This window comes from Anabas testudineus, chromosome 6, assembly GCF_900324465.2.
Source record: "Anabas testudineus chromosome 6, fAnaTes1.2, whole genome shotgun sequence".
In the NCBI taxonomy this organism is placed as follows: domain Eukaryota; kingdom Metazoa; phylum Chordata; class Actinopteri; order Anabantiformes; family Anabantidae; genus Anabas; species Anabas testudineus.
Genome location: NC_046615.1, coordinates 13,296,488 through 13,310,385, shown reverse-complemented (window position 1 = coordinate 13,310,385; position 13,898 = coordinate 13,296,488). Strand labels below are relative to the sequence as shown.

The 13,898-nt window shown below is 38.9% G+C and overlaps 1 protein-coding gene across 1 annotated transcript in view; it reads left to right on the top strand.

Annotated features, from left to right (window-relative positions):
• The first annotated feature begins 13,138 nt into the window (after window positions 1-13,138).
• sema4ba (sema domain, immunoglobulin domain (Ig), transmembrane domain (TM) and short cytoplasmic domain, (semaphorin) 4Ba) overlaps window positions 13,139-13,898 on the top strand; it is a 34,798-nt gene continuing 34,038 nt past the window's right edge. Inside the window, exon 1 of the mRNA XM_026365267.1 lies at window positions 13,139-13,338. The gene's annotated coding sequence lies outside the window, so the exon portion shown is untranslated. The remainder of the gene's footprint in view (window positions 13,339-13,898) is intronic.

The following is a 13,898-nucleotide window of genomic DNA, read 5'->3' as shown; positions in this document are numbered from 1 at the left end:
TTACATGATTAGTGGGGGAAATACAGTGTCTTTTATTTATGCTTTCTTGTGTTGTTTTGTGCAGCTATGTGTAATTATGAATGGATAAGGAGGAGATCTGCATTGTAATGGCATTCGCTTGGGTAGTCTCTCACTCATCAGCAACCTAATTGCATTTTTTTCACACATTGACCAATGAATTAAAAAAGATTCATTTCAATTCTACATGCAGCCAGTTAAAAAGTTCTCTTACTCATTGTGAATTTTGATGTGACTCAATCAAGTGTTTTTTGAATATTGGGTAGTTGCAAATCTTGTTGTCCCACTGTAGGGCCACTGAGGTAAAGGTGCTGTTGTGTTGACTGTTCTGTTGGTTAGTGTCAAAGCACTGAACTATACTCCAGTAATAATAATAGTGTGTCATATTTCTGTTTGTTTGTTGTCTTGTTTGTTTATATATTTTTGGGTAGTAGGCTTGACAAAACAAATTGCCTTGTGTTTTCCTGTGGACCTGACATGTTTCTTTAGCTTACAGAGATGATATCTGAATAGCTGTGAACATAGTAGTGATGGTGATGAACACGATTTAGGACAAATAGGAAGTTTATATAAATTAGCATATATATAATACTAATATAGTAATATTTAAAAACAGCATTGCTACTTAGCAATGTGCTAAAGTTTAAGGAAACTCATACTCTACAGTCACATGAACTTAAAAAATCATTTTAAATTTCCACATTTTCCAAATCCAAAGACTTGGTGATCTGTTTGAAGTGGCCTTCCCCACAGAGCCAAAGGGGCTCTGAACCTTCTTTAGATCAACCTAACAATGCTCTTTGTAATATGCCTGCTTTGTGTGTGGTGACAAAAAGAGAGTTTCTTGGGGGGACGAGAGTGGGACGTGAATGCAGAGGCGAACATAATCGCTGTGTTGCCAGGGTAACGTAGAACCTGATACTGCAGTGATAGTCCGTGAATAAGGTAACTGGTTAGGCAGTGCTGTAACACAAGAGCACCAGGTTGTCACCTGTAGTCTGTCAGATCTGCAACACAGGGGACGGATCTCATAATAATCATGTAGCATTTAATTAGCAACAGGGTTTTCCAGAAATGTGTCATAGCTATTTTCAGTTCATCTAATACTGATGTAAATTGTCTAAATAGTCAAGGAAATACTTCAGATTTTACTGTCAGGTGAATCTGATTTAACACTCTTTTGTTCTTCTGTTTCACATGTGGCTGCCAATCAAAACAACCCATGTTAGGAAGGAGCTAAATATTCATGTTTGTAGTTTTCTGTCTTTACTTAGCTCAACTCAAACACATGGTCAGATACCAAACGTTGGCATGATGAGACTGTGAATGTCCCGCATTGTACCAGAGCTTTACTGGAGCAGCTGTACTAGAACCCCTGAGAGAGAGGTGGAGATAGGTGCCAAGGGCCAGGCTCTGCTATCTTTCAGCTGTAAGCATTTTATACTGGGGATTAAGATCACTATTCCAAGACATACTATTAGGATGCGCCGGCTGCTCGTCATTTTGTAGTCATTGGCACACACTACTCCGCCATATTACAATATCAAATGACCACCTGTAATGTGACCAGCTTTCTAGTAATGCATATCTCATATACTTAGAACCAGTCCTCTCCTTTTTAACCCTGTGTAAAACTCGAGACTGTGGCATGATTGTTTTAAGCTGGAACATCAGAGTTAGGAAATACTTAGATAGATATTTGCTTTAAAACTTATTAACAGAGGCTAGTGGAGTAAAGCATTTTTGGAGCACATTATTAGGATACATGCTAAATGTTTGAGATATTAGGACATATTAGAGCATTAAATAATATCTTAATGAGTTATTTAAACAAGATCTTTAAACAAATCTCATGCTCACTAATTTAATAAAGTAAGGTATGTACTGCATGTCTGTGCATTACATTACCCATTTCAAATTGAAGAGCTTTGAGCGTTTTTTCCTAACAATCTGTGTGAGGCTTGATATGATAATGTGAAAATGTCATAATGGGTGGTTATTTCTTCTGTTGTTCGGTGGCTGCAGAGGGGGACAGCCAATCGCCTTTTGACCTTTTTTAATTTTGGCAGCAGTCCCAAGGGCCCAGCCATAGGGGGGAGGGATGGAAAACGAGAGTGTGATCAAGCAACACAACGTATCGCTACATGTGTGAAATTTGAATAATTGATTGACGCTTAACATGCTGGGGGATATTTTATTAAATTGGATAATGACAGTAGATTGCTTGCATGGCTGTTGAAAACATGTATATGCCTGGTTATATATATTTTAATATTTTTTAAATAGATGGTGAACAAAGGCCTAATTAAAATATTGAATTATTAGTGCAAAATGTTATTATTATATTATAATAGTGCTAAGGATGGTTGAGCAGTTTGACCACTACCTAGCATTCCACCACCACAAATTAAATGCATAAATCAAAAATATACGGCAATAAAGTCAAAAATAGTGAGTGTCACCGCCATAAGGGAATAAGGCGAGGTGAAGGATAAATGTAGGAGTGGAAGACCTGTCTGAATCGGATGACTAGTTTCCCAGTGTTTTTTCTTTATGAGAGACCGGTCCAACAAGTCCAGCAAGGACGTGGATTAGCATCTGGCAGCTGGATGTCTGGATGTCCAAAGAAACTTTACCAGAAATAGTCTTTTGTGGAAGAATGGCAGCCAAATAACCACTTTTTGTGTAATTCTAGTTGTTCTAATGTAAGAACAGAGAAATAATATATATATTGTCATCATAGCATTGATAAAAAAAACAAGTCAATGATGGCCTAAGACTTTGTCACAGTACTGTAAGTATACCACATAGAGCTGCAGGTGAAACTTTTATTTTTAAATGATGTGCATGTTATAATATGCACATCTATTATTTGTCCTTCTTTTTTTAAATATCGTAGTTAGTTTGTCCAAATTTCACATCCGTTTGTGTTATGATCCTTACAGTCAGCATGTCGCCTTTAGCAGTTTTTATTTCAGCTGCAGAAATAGCCCTTTGAATGGGCTCATGTCAAGGTCACTTGTCTCTCAATACTGTCATTGTTTGGTTTTTTTTTTTCTAGTGAAGTGCTTGAATCTGTAACTGTGAAACAGAATAGATCCTTGGGAAAGAGACTTTTCATTGGAAAAGGAGAATGATAGTCTCTGTGCTGCAGCAATAATATTTCAAGGCTGTTGTCCCCTGCGGTCACAAGGGGTTCAGCCAATTTGTGTTAGCAAAGGTCAGGTCCATCTGGAGTGCTGTTTACATTCTGGGGTACCCTCCTTCCTCAGGCGTCATCGGCTGAATAGTGTCACACACTGGAAATCACAAAGCCTTGTCCTAGTACAGTCTGCATTCCAGCCAACCTACAATACTCGGCATGTGAGGAATGTTTTATGCTCCATTTTAAAATGACAGAGACTGACAATAGAACAGTTAGATTGATTTTCCTGCCTGCACTGTGACACTTATTGAGGTCTTTTCCGACCAAAAAGTGTGTCTTTATTTTCTTCCTCTGATTGGGTGAATTGGCACCAAGATGATATTGTTACTTTTACTTTTACTATGAAGTTATAATGGTGCATCTCTGTTCTTTGATAGCAGAACTGTGATAAGATTAAACAACACTTGATGTTTTTTTTTTTTTCTTAAATTTGCCAGTATTTACATTTTAAATATTGTAAATGCTGACAAACACTGGATGATGTCACTCACAGTAACTTTTAAAGAGTTTTCTTTGGTGTGGGGAACATGATAGACAACAGATTGCAGATGGTACATATGAGTTGTTCAAGGACATTATAGGGACCAGGCTTCATGCTTTTAAGGCCATCAGGCCTTAAATTAAAGGTCTCTGTGGTCTGTCATTGCTGGCCTCCACAACAAGTTGTGTCATCATCGAGGCAGTGGACCTGACTACCAAAACATGCTGTGACAACTGTCCTTCAAACACACGCTAACCCCTCATTGTATGTTCTTGCTGTATTTGTACTCCACGTCAGTGGTACCTGAATAAACAAGGTTTAAAAGATGCTGATTTAACTAACAAAGTAATTTCCTCAATTACAGCTATTCTTCGGTATGTGGGCCCTTATGACAAATGACCTGTCAGGTGAAGTTTGGACTGGACAGTGACCAGAACTGTGCCTAGCTACAGTCAAGATCACTATGGGTTAAAAGGTATTAAATATATCAGGGTAGAGTTTTTTAACTAAACTATATGCTATCAGAGATGTAGAAACATACAGTGCATGTTGAAGTCCAGCTAAGGAGGGTTAACATTGCAAATATAATATTATGCAAGTGGCTTCAACATAAAAACAAAGTATATGTACCAGCTCAGGTCTTCGTCATAGGTTTTATCTGTGGTACTTATAAATTATACCTTGAACACACACACACACACACACACACACACACACACACACACACACACACACACACACACTTCCTTGTTATGTACAACAAAACTACATCTTTGTGTAGCCCATTTGTCTAATAGTTACTCTAAACGTTTGGGCTGAGCGAACACAGCTGCAGTCCATTTATACAGTGCATTACAGTCTGTTTACTTTATCTACTGACTGCTGTGCCACTGAATGCATTATACACTACAAATGGAATTACTGTCATTTATAGTAGTAGCAGTAATAACTACAATAACAAGGGTTTTTCACTGTAATTACATTTAAACTCAGGTTTAAATGCTGCATCCATTACAGAAACACGTGGCACTGTTTCAGCCCGGCCACTTGATAAATTTCTCCCTTATGTTTGGTGAACAGTGGGTTTATTAGAATTTGAGCTGGAAACGACCACCTATGGGTTTGTTATTGTCACTATGAGTGAAGCACATAGTATATGTACAATGTAAAAACAGAACAATGAGCTAAAAGCACAGAGATGGGTGACAATTTTATATATATAAAAAAATATACATTACAGGAGTTGTCTGATTGTATTTTGTTCAGCCGGGTTCAGAAATATATGTTCTTTTGACAGCAAGTACAAAATTGTGGGCGTGTGTTTGGATTTGTTTGGAAGCATTGAGATCATGTGGTTTCGACTAACTGTTCTTGTGAGTATCTTGTCGGTGGTGGTTGTCTGTGGCATGCCAGCGTGTAGGTGGTTAACAGCTGACCACTTGGAAAAGTTGACCATTACATTCATTCTATTATGGTTGGACTCTGATGTGCTTCAACCGCTGGCATATTCACACAGCAGCTTTTGATAAATTTGTTGTGACAGCCAAGTTTAAATATAATCACTGTGAGCAGATGTTAAGTTCTAACAATTGTACCTTTCCACTAACAAATGCCGCAGGGAAACTCAGATGACCTTTTTCAGAGGGTTGAATATCAGCATGCTTTGTGAGCAAGCACTGGTCACGCAATTGAATTACTATACAGAATAGACATTGTTTGGACTCCCATGAACTGGACACTCACACACAGGCTTTGCCCCAAGGGGACGAGCCACATTATAGTGTACATCATATTGTATTCACCCTGACAGTGATGGTGCACAATTAAGAGCAGTTGATCTACTTATTTTATAGGTCTGGCTTTAACCAGTGAAGGTATTTCACAGTTACCAAATCATAAATATTAAATTTGTATTTGTGCATGCACTGGAAAAAAAAAAGCTCAGCAGTGACGGAGAGAGTACTGCTTCAAGGAGCACCTCCCTTCCTCCATCCACTCCTCTCCCACCCTTCCAGCCTATGATGTAATGTTCCTGCTGCTGATAGAGCAACCCCCTCTCCTGCTTTTTTATATTTTTTTCCCCTCCCCTTCCGATTTGCTGCTGCTGCTCTCGCTGGTGGTGAATGGTGGTGGTTGGATGCGTGCGTGCGGTGCCGGTTCAGCTGCATCCCTGAGCATCTCTCGGGATCCCTGCAGAGCCTCTTTTCCTCTGTCACCACTCGACCGAGAGCCTCTCCTACTTAGCACTGCAAGACCTTGTCCTCTGCTGAAAAAAGGTAATTTTTCTGGCTCACAATAAAAGAAATTTATTGTCACAAGAGAGGGAAACCTTAGTGGAAAGAGAGAGGAAAATTGGGAGTGATAGACAGAAGATTGAAGTGTCCAGTTAGCTGCTGAGTAATTTGGTCTGGTTGTTGAGAGCTTCTTGTCGCTTCAGAGCTGAATGCCATGGAAATTGCTCCCATAGTGTGTGTGTGCATATACTCTAATATGGCATTGGTTTCCATGGTAAAGATGAGACAGATCCCCATGCTGGCTCAGTGGTAAATCAGCATGTGTCGCGGAGAGCTAGAATTACCTTTGGTGTGAAGTCATTTCTGATCTCTTGTAGATATTTTATTAGAGATCTGTGAGCTTTTTTTTAACCACTTACATTTGATTTATTATGACATCACCACTCTCTTGTACTTTTCTTTGCTTCTTTTTTTTTCCAAAATGGATTTGCATGAGATAATTATTTATTTTACTTCCTTGATTCATATCTTATACTTTGATTTGTCTGCTCTATAATACTGGGCGTGTACAATGAAAGTCATGTAGCTGAGCTCAGTGATGCAGTCGGTCTTATCTGAATTCGCATTTATGACTGGTTCAGAAATTAACTGCGTTTTATGGTGCGTTACGTAGATGCTTGTCCAAACACTATTCGTTTTTCGTCATTGTCTTTTAACAGGATGTGTAGTTCCACCACAGGACTACAGTGCAGTGGTTGTAAATTAACCTTAACTCTTGCACTATATCAGATGCTAAGTTAATATTTCATGTATTGTCTGCCCCACATGTAGATGGCCTTATAACTTATTCATCCTGAGGATTTTCCCCATGTTTGAGTCATCACTCATTTCCAGTTCCTTTTGTCTTAGGCTATGCATTCATCTCATCAGGTCATTTTCCTCAGTGCAGAGTGCATTAAGAGTATAACATTTCACTTGATCAAGTAACACATCTCTTAATCACAATCTCATGAGCCCTTTGGGATCAGGATATATTCTGGAGAAGAGATTAAGTCGAGAGAAACCATGTGGTAGTTTTTAGGATTATTTTATGATGTTTCTCATGGGAAATGAGCCATGTTTACAGTGAAGGTAATTGGTCTTTGAGTCACAGCAGACACTGAGCATATTATCCTTGGGGCCATTCTTCTTCTGCTGAAAAATAGGCTATCTAGCATAGCATGTAAGTAATTAATAAACACATGAACCACTATTGTCATTTTTACCTTAATCATTATCAACTGATGGACAAGGCGATGTCACTACATCACTGGAGTATGATTTAAAATAGAAGAAACTTTAATAATACCAGAGGGAACTTGTGTTGTAAATGGCCATTCTTTGTGTTTGACTTTTAGATCAGAAGTCATAAAACATGTTACAGGTTAAATTGAAAACCTTTTCTTATTTCTTCATGATTGTATGCATATTTGACATGGTGATAAATCTTCGATGATCTGCTGCATAATGGTTGTTCTGGATGGCATTAAAACTTTGAGTGTGTAGCAACGGTGGGCAATATGTTTAAAATATGTTTTTTGTATTTTAGCTGGTACTTTACATTACATACTGCCTGTAGAAGAAAACACAAACTAAACTTTGTGTCTCTGTCAGCTCTGCCGAGAGACTTTCCCAAGGCTACCGTCTCTAGACTCTGACGTTTGTCCAGTCTTGGTGCAAACATCATTAGTCCATAAATGGATAAAGTGCACAGTCGTGTGCACAGTCACATGCTCAGGTTAGCTGGCAAGATTTCCACTGCAAGGTGCGCCTTGAAGAGACAGGAGCTCAATCAAAGGGTGAAAAGAGGTACTTCATAAAGGCCTAGTATGAGAAAATAAGCAATTTTTAAAATGCTAAATCATTCAAACCTATTTTAGTAAAGACCTAGCACAAAAATAACTGGTTAACCCAAAATTAACGTTAATTATTTCCTGCCAGTTGATTATGTGATCAATTAACTGATTCTTGGAGCATTAACAACAGGATATTTACTGGATATTTTTCATCTGAAACCACGTATCCTTTATTTTGATGATGTTTGGGTTTGAATGTTATGTTTGATAACTAAAAGATGTTTATCAGTATAGAAAATAGTCTTATGGTCTATGCTAAAACCATTTATTATAATGGATTGTCATCCATCTGACTGGGCTGTTCTCTTAACACATGAAAGGTTTCCATTTTGGAGAAACATGTTTTTAATAAGACTGTGACAGTAGATAGTAAGATAGAAAAAATAAACAAGAATGTCTGTTTTTCAGGAGAGGGAAGTCTACCACGGTATGGAAAATGTATATCATCTCATAATATATAAGGTCAGCTCTGAGTCACTGTGTTTTTCTGTCATATGTGCTTTGAGAATCACATAGATATTGTTGGCTAGAAAAGTGTATTTTTGGCCTCAAAAAAGGGATTTGATCTCCTCTTAAGTTGGAATGAGTAGAACATGCTTGTTACTGTCTGTGGGAGTGGGGGTGTGTTCGTGCCGTGGAGGGGGACTGAGGTGGAAAATTAGGAACTGCTGCCACGGATATAGAGGGCCACCTGAAGAGCATCCGAGCTGTTCCTTTTGCTTTGTGTGTTGAATTTCAGCAGGCGTACTTGCTTTGGCACGACGCCATGGGCTCTAGTTTTACACATTGTTGATCGTTTAAGTAGTTTGACAGTAAAAACTACTACTACTACAAATTTTTCTTTATAAAGAGAACACAGATTAGAAAAGGGTTGTGGGAAAAACAACCACCTGATCGTCAGCATGATGTGTTAGTTAGAATATGATGATCCAGAGCACTAACTGGTAATACTGGGAACTCCAGCAGCAGTTTCAGACTAGTGACTAATCAATAAGATGGTGACATAGAGAAAATGAGCACGTATGCAGCAGTTTAATGAAAGGACCAGGGTTGAGTCACGTAGATGGCTGAAAATCTCTCTCTCTCACACACACACACACACCCCAGGGATTGTTCATTGGCATCACCTCCCTGCCAGAGGACACTGATCCCACAAACTCTCTTCACTGGAAAGCTACAGTATCAGAGGTGGTGGAGCAATGCTTGTGGTCGTAGTTTTGCCGGACAAAGCACAAGATAAAAAAAAAAAATCTCCATGTCATATAAACCACACCATCTGAGAAAGGCGTGATTGATCATATGCTAGATGTATTACTCACCATGTACCATGCTAAACCAGTTGCATTTACTGCCAAAATGAGTCACTCAGTTGTCGGTCATACTAAACTGCTGGTTTTTCACACTCCACACCTAATATCGAAATCAGTTAAATGCAAAAACCAAAGTTTCCAAATATACAGAATATGGTTAAGACATTTACAATGTTTCAATATAATAATAAACACACAGTACTGGGTTTTAATCCAAAAACAACAGTCTGTCTATTCCAGACTGAAAATGTGGAGATTCAAGTGGAACCATACCGGTTGTCAAAGGAAAAAGCAGGCAGACAGTGTGGAATAATGATTTGAACAAACCTGAAGCTACTTAAAGCTCCAGTATATTATATGTTTTAGTAGAAATAATTTCAGAAACACATCTTAATTTGAAAAGAGGCTGTCAGAAAAATTGAAAACACGCTTCTGTGGTCCAGACTCGATTAAACAGCCTGGCACAGATATTTCCTGCTAAAGGTTTTTGAGTGAGGCTCGTCCTTCTATCCTAACTTTTTTGATGATGTTTCCATCCAGAAGACAGAAACAGCATTTCTTGGGATAACCATGACCTGGGTAACTGAGAAACTTTACAGACACTCGCCCTTCTAGCCAATCAAAGATGTTTTATATCTTATTAATTATTGTAACTTCACAGCACTGGTACCTGAAGGGCTGGGTAGAGATTATGGAGTATAGCCATGTAGGCTTGGCATAGCAGAGTAGATTGATTGAGTGTCATACTGCTGCTAGCTCGATTACCAAATGTTACATATTATAGATTTAAAGCAAAAACTCTGTACTAACCCATCCCATGTACCAATGGCACATCAGTGTCAGTGCTTACAGTGGCCTGGTTTCAAGGCAGAGGCTGAGAACTCGGTTGAATGGAAATGGTGTCAGGACAAAGAAAAACAACAAACTGTGGTTCTTGTGTTATTCTAGAACTCTTATTGGGATTTTCCTTTCACTTACCAGCACTGAACAAGTACTAGTATGTGTTGAGAGTGTTGAATGTAGAGCTGTGTTTTTGCTAAAGGATTACACAGTTTCCGAGTTCCTGTTTACAGTCTTTCTAGTGCTGAAGAGGTCTGTTTTGTTCTTTCTTTCTGTTGAGGTTGGTACGCAAAATCAAAACATGTGGTAGCAAAGTAACTGTAAGTAGGTGGGCAAATGATGTTACCTTCAGCTGTCCAGTTTGTTGTACATTACTCTGAGATGTAGGTGCTGAGATAAAAGCAAAAGAGAAATGTTGCTGTGTTACCAGACACTTTACTGCTGAAAAACTGATCTCCATGACACAGTCAAGCAGTGTACCCGCTGAACACAGAAGTCACAACACGAGGCTGCGAGTTGGGTATCAGGGTTGCTCAGTTGTCTTCTCTGCTTCTGTCAGCTTCAGACACTCTAAGTAGCCTAGTGCTGCTATCTGGTTCGTGCTACATTAACACGAGAGCTTATCGCAGCTCTGTAATTCCTCAACCATTATTCATTTCTATAGAATGACCTGTCAGCACTTCTGCCAGCTGAGTGTGAAACACGCTGAGGGGAATGATCAAACGTGCATTTTCATGTGGTCCAGGCTTATATTTCTTGTTTAAATACAGTTGTTATTAAAGTTAAAATGAATTGCAACAGTTCTCCAGGGGACTATGTCTTTACAGCTTTCTTTTCGATATCGTCTTGTTTGTGCTCCTATCACTGATCATTATACATCAACATACATATTAAACATGCAATACATTATCATTATTTATTGACTTTATGGACTTTTTAGCCATTTTCAACCACACAAACACAAGATTGGTGCATTTTTACAGTAGTTGAAGAAGTCACAGGGAGTGAAGGAAATATTTTGAGACAATGGCCATATAGTCTTTGTCTCTGTCACTGATCTGAGCTACGAGGGGCGCTTTCTATGTTCATTGGATTGTTTAAAAAAAGGTTGTCTGCGTGATAGTTAGTGCAGCTCTACAAGAACTGTGTTGCCACTCCAAAGGGGAAGAGGGTATTTGACTGACATAGGCTGTAAATAAGACATCCAGTGAGTATCCTTGCAGTGGTCTGAGTACGTTTCAGGTGATCGCATGGTATCTTGACTCTGCACAGAAACACTGAGCTGACATTCAGAATCCCAACACTTCAAACTTGGCATCATGTCTCGCTCCTTAGCAGTTGCCTAAAGTGTATAATTAGCCTCTGCTATTTTAGAAACAGGCGTCCCCGTCTCAACACCCCACTATCTTACACTTCTCTCTATTTACCCTGGAAATATTTTTGGAGAAGGCATGTGAAGTTAGCTGGAAGCACTTCACTTGAAGGACTTTTAAAAATCTTTAGTTCACATTCAGTAGCATGTTGTCAAAAATCTACACTTCACCATTCAAATACACTCATGTTCTTATGACATGTTGGAGATTTAATCATGATTATTATTAATACAATAGTATCAAATAAATCCAGATTCTGTGTACAGCACATAAGGAGCAGTATGTGGCTCTTTGTTTCTCAGTGTGCCCTTTACGATTCATGTAACGGCCCCTTCTGAGACTTTGTTGCATCACTTCTGTTGTTCTTTTAGTGTCATGGCCTGAAAACTTTGTCCTTGCCAGTGCTGGTCGTATTATTTTAGAACTACTTTGTGGCTCAGCTTCACTTGCAGGTTCTCACGTGCCTTTCATGACTCCAGATCTCAGCTAGATTTGACATCAACCATTAAAGTCTTGGTTTCATCAGGCATACACTGTTTTAACAGTGGGAAGGTAATATCTGGTTCAAATTCTACTTTAAAGATACGTATCAGTTGCATGTGTTACTAATTTAACCAAAAAATGAAAAGGACATGAATGTTCTTTATAAAAACGTGGCACTGAATTCTTCACAGTTGAGGATGATGGCCCGAAAATCTCAAAAGTTGATATACATAACTTTTGATCCACTACAAAAATACAAGAAATGTTTCTTCAAATTAAGAAACTAGAGATTTATTGTTGTCTTGCAGTGGTCCTTTAAAACTGCTTCAAATACTTTATGTACCAAGAAAACAAAAGACATAGTATCAGTGTTCAGAGTGTCATTACATTTCAGAATACTCAAAATCATGAAGGTTACATTTAAGGATTTACATTTTTTTTGTGATACCAGATACATAAATATTGATTCACTTTAATTTATAGTAGAAGATATAGACTTGGTTTATTTTCCTGTGGCTTGAAGGTACTGGTAATTGCAGTCATTAAAGGCAGTTGTTAGATGAGTGCAAGCAGCTGGCTGAGAGGCAAACATCTGCAGTTTATAACAAGGGGACCAAATCCCAGGAGAGCTTAAAAAAAAAAAGACTATGTCAATGATGAGGCCTTCGCTCGGTTAAGGCCATCATCCTATCTTGCATAAATGTTTTTTCTTACAAAACATCTACTGACTTCACATCAGGTGGACGCGATTTCCCAGCAGTGGACAGTCAGCTGTCTTGTGGCCAAAAAACCACAGGACACAGTTTTGTTTTATCTAATGTCATTTATTTGTTAGTCAGTCACTCAGCCTACAGATAACACTGGAAATTTGTGTGAAGACAAGTGTAATGCTGCTTTTGATTATCTCTGTCTATATAATCTAAAGGTACTTATTATATGTTATGAGAAAAAGACAAAAACAAAAATGAAATTAATTAAGTGACATAAGTCTTTTCTCCTTGTATTCTTTTCATATGAATATATTTGCTCTTTGTAAGTCATCTTACCTCGACCCTCTGAAATACCTTCTAACTCTACGGCACTGCTTATGGTTTATAAAAGGTAAAGAAAACATTTAAAGTTTCACATTGACAGATGAAGTCAGAAATGAGTCAAGATCATGCTGAAGACCTCCCGTCTACTCCAGCATGTATTCCTCCCTCTCTCTCTCTCCCTCCTTCCCTCCTTCCCTTCCTCCCCTTCTCCCTCCAACACAGGCAGGGAGGAGCTCCTGTGTGTTGAGTGGCCAGAGGCAGGCTGTAGTACGATACTGTGTCAGAGACAGGGAGAGTACAGACTGGCAGACTCGGAGCCGTCAGCTGCTAGAGCTCTAAAACGTGTCATTTATGAATTTTCTTCTGACACTTCCAGGAGGAGGAATCAGCCTGCCTGTGTCACCCGAAGGAAGGGTTTTTTAGGTGTGAAGGAAGTTTTTGTTTCACGCCTGAGTGGGACAGAGCGTAAGTACTGCTGTTACAGAGATTACAGCCTTGTGTTCATTAACTGTGTAGTGCCGTGGCTTCATGAATCATTAATGGGAGTACTCTGCAGATCTAGTTACCTATTGAAATGATGCCAGTATATAACCTATCATTATACTGTTAGAGAATTATAAACTTTATGTGACTGAATCTGCGTGGGATTTGTTGTTAGTTTCTTTCTTTAAAGGGAAAGGTGGGTGTGAGCTGACTAGAAACAGCCCTCTGCCCTCTTGAGTAGGTCTTTATGGCAAGGTGATAGCAGGGCAAGGGGGTCATTAAAGACCCAGTCTCAGTGTGTGTGTGCATATCATGTTTGCATTTGTAGGTAACTGTGTATGTGCAGGAGCTACCCATGCATTATGGGATGTTGGTCCTGGACTTATTTTCTTTGGAAACACAGATATTTAACTGGGTGTGTTCATATTTTAAAGGCTTGATGGCTTGTGTGAGTTAAAAAAAAACAAAAAAAACAGGACGGCTCCAGCAGGAGTGAGGACTCTTTCCACAGATAGGAATGTATGTGTGTGAATCCAGAGGAG